General features: G+C 39.1%; 1 pseudogene; it reads right to left on the reverse strand.

Annotated features, from left to right (window-relative positions):
* Window positions 1–1259: 1259 nt before the first annotated feature.
* LOC135988152 (bifunctional heparan sulfate N-deacetylase/N-sulfotransferase 4-like) lies at window positions 1260–3295 on the reverse strand (annotated as a pseudogene).
* Window positions 3296–3551: the final 256 nt, after the last annotated feature.

The raw sequence follows: 3551 nt of genomic DNA on the forward strand, positions 1-3551 counted from the left end.
GTCTGCTGTACAGCACTGAACATTGGAATAGCTAGCTGCATGAAAACAATCATTATCAGCAAATATTTTAACAAAGAATGATGGAGTTGGTACTTTTCGCTAGTAATTCTTATACTTGTACCATTGTTATTTGATTATGCCTGAGAAATGCCATTAGTGAATAGGGCTTCTTGTGTGAATAAGGATAACTCTCATGAGAAGCTGGAGAATTAATTCCTGAATAGGTAATTTTAATGTACAATGTGAGCATTTTGAATGGACTATTTACACAATTTTAATCTGAATGAAATAGAAAATGTCAGCTCAATGCTAACACAACATTCCTGTAAATTATGCACATTTTTAAAGCTAATGAAGCTGTCATTACCTTATTAAAATTTGGCATAGCAGTTATTTTTAAGTTATCATCATAATTTTTAAATATTTTGCAATTAATTTGCATTTGTATTGCTTGTAGGATGTAAAAAACTTTCTTCATCATGACTATTAAGATGAATGATGGTACTATGTTTTGTTACACATGTTCAATCACATTTAAAAATTTGGCTACCTTAGTTTCCCACATCAATACAGATTGTTTCAATCCTGGTCACAGTGAAATCAGAAACAAAATTTTGGTTGATTTCACTGGAAGCAGGTCTAAATAATGCTTTTCCCAATAATTTATTGGTATTTATGGAACAAAATAATTACAAAGAAATACACTGCTTTTAAGTTTAGGTTTAGCTGAGTAAACGTAGTTCAGGCTTTAAACTAGTACAAAGAGACATATCTTTATTTGAAGACCTGGTCTTTTCCCTTCATCTCAGTACATATTTGCTGCATTTACAATCAGGAGTTCATAAACACAATGACAATGTGTATTGTTGCTAGGCACCATAATGAATGCAGTAAAAAGTAATTACCCTGGCAAAGTCTGGTAATTAAAATTACACATGTTCACACGATTGCCCTCTTTCCTGCACATCCCTGGTATTCATTCTTGTTCCCTCCCTCACAACACAGATGCCACCTGTATCAACTGGAATGTACCTTTTCAAGAACCAGGTGAGCCTATTCTGTGACAGAAAGGAGATGGCACTCACAAAGATCAGTTTGTGACACCAAAAGTTTCACTTCCTGTGGAACAAAAGTTCCTTCTGGGAGCTGACTCAATGCTTTTTTTCAAGCTAACAGGATTTATTCATCTATACAATGATTTACAGTGATTTACACTGAATATTGTCCAGCATTAACCAGCCAGGGATCTCACTGCAATTTCAGAAGCTTTGTTTATGAAGACCTAAGCTGTCATACAGATGCAATGAAAATCCTTTTAATTGGGCATTCAGCAAACTGTTCTCATTGGCCTAATGAAAATCAATCATATCAATACTGTAATCCAAACAGTACCTGTCCAAAATGTTTCTATGCTGTCCACCTGTATTTACATATTTTTAAATCCTTTCATAAATAATTAGTGCATGTTTCCCCCTTCCTTTATCAATAAGACTTGGAACATCAACTTCACCTGCTGCAACATCCATATTCTACTGAAATTGACTTGTACTGGGATTGCAATTACGTCCTGCCCCAGCTGTGAATACTGGCTCTCCACAAAGAGCAGAACAACAGCTTCAGTTCTGGGTATATCAACTGCTTTTCTCTTTTCTTCTGAAGCAGACGAGAAAGTAAAAGCTCAGTGTTTCCACATTCCATTCTGAGGACTGCCTTAGAAACTTCCATTTCTTGCTTATGTCCACTGAACAAACAGTAAGCAAAAATACCAATATTTACCATACAGAATAAAGTTAAGAGACCAACTAGTCTTCAAAAATATCTATGAAACCTGACCAGACAGTCCACAGTTTGTGATTTTAAACTTACACTTTTTTCCTTTTAAGTGTTTGTAAGTTGGAAAAAAAGAACGTTTGGAAGCAATCATTCATAACTCATGAAACCACTACAATAAATAATGAATAAGTGTTAAAGTGAATTGGATATGTTGTACATACATGACAGTTTTCAGTAAATTATGTTAACTGTGCATAGATCAATTTAATCTGTAAACTCAACCATGATATTGCAATTCATTTGTCTGTCATAGTTTCATGTAAATATCAGACACAATAAAAAAAAAGTTTCCCAACTTCCAATGATAATGCCTGAAGATAAAGTAAAAAAACCAATAATATTACTTCTCAATTGACATTAAAATGAAAGAGATAATTTTGCTTGCTTACTGAAGTTAAATAATAAGAGCTGAGAAAACAAAATAGCCAAAAGGAAAATGCTGTAAGTAATGTTCGTTTCCATTAAGATACCATCACCAATTAATTTTTGATAGATGTCCCTGTTCCACACACTTCAGGCAATAGGAGTCTTTATATCTGCAGTAGATAGAGTTTGGATCAGGTAGTAATGGGCACTGAGAACTAAATGCTGGCAAAGGTAAGGAAAGACCAACCATTGAGATTTTATTCAGAAGTCATAGGGAAGAACTACAATATCTCTGAAGAACGGCCAACCAGCAAAGGGAAATGAGCTTTTATTGATGCTATATCACCAATAGCAACAACTCTCTTCCTTTCTAAGAGAGCAGGGTAGGATGCACAGATACCCAGACTTCATGCTGGCTGGACACAACCTCCAGGACACTTCAGGGAGGAATGCAGGAACACGAACTGTCAGCTGTGCAATTTGGCCAGCCCCCTGCACAAACATTTCCTAATAAAATAAGAACCAAAAAGCTCAGCCCTGTCAATGGTCAAGACCAAAACTCAATCTCTAACCTTGGGAAGATTTGTCAGGAGTTATTAACTTACTTAAGGTGTGCCTCCGCCACAGCCTTCCCAGGGGCTGTGCTTAGTCCTCCCCACTCTAGACCATGCTGGAGCAGCTGAACGGTCACTGACGTTTCCTGCACCAAGCAAACCCTCAGGAGCCAGGTCTGGTTTCCCCATCAGAGTCTCCTCCCAATGTTCCTGGCATGGGCAGGACCTATTCCTTGCCAAGCAGAGTGACCCCCCGCTGCCTTCACCCCTCCATGTTTGTGCCAGGCGTGGTGTGGGGCAGCCCAAAAAGGGAGAGGAAAAATGCCCAAGAAATCGGGACCCAACTTCATGTCCCCTCCTCTGTGCCCCAGGACATGCAGAGCTTCACCCACCCCAGGCATGCTGCAAAGGACCCGTCAGGTGTCTGCGGGGCATTTACCACTCCTCAGCCCATCCCTGCCTGCATGCATGGTCCCAAGGGTTGAGCTGTTGTCCTCATAATCAGTAGATGCCAAAATAGCTGCAGGGCCACCCTGCAACATTTTTCCAGCAGCTCCCACCAGGGCATCATTCCTTCCTCTAGGCTGGATTAAATCTAACACTTTATCTCTGTGCAGGACTAAGGTAACAGACGCCAGAAGTCCTGCTTCTACCCTTATTGCCCTCTAAAGTGACATGTTCCCTTCCCCAAAAGGCACATATTTGCTAAAGCAGAGGACTCATCAAAGACGATTGACTGCTCAGACACTGAAATATCACAGAAGATAACCCACCACCAGGTTTTGATCCAGACAGCAA

Source organism: Caloenas nicobarica, chromosome 4, assembly GCF_036013445.1.
Source record: "Caloenas nicobarica isolate bCalNic1 chromosome 4, bCalNic1.hap1, whole genome shotgun sequence".
Taxonomy (NCBI): Eukaryota; Metazoa; Chordata; class Aves; order Columbiformes; family Columbidae; genus Caloenas; species Caloenas nicobarica.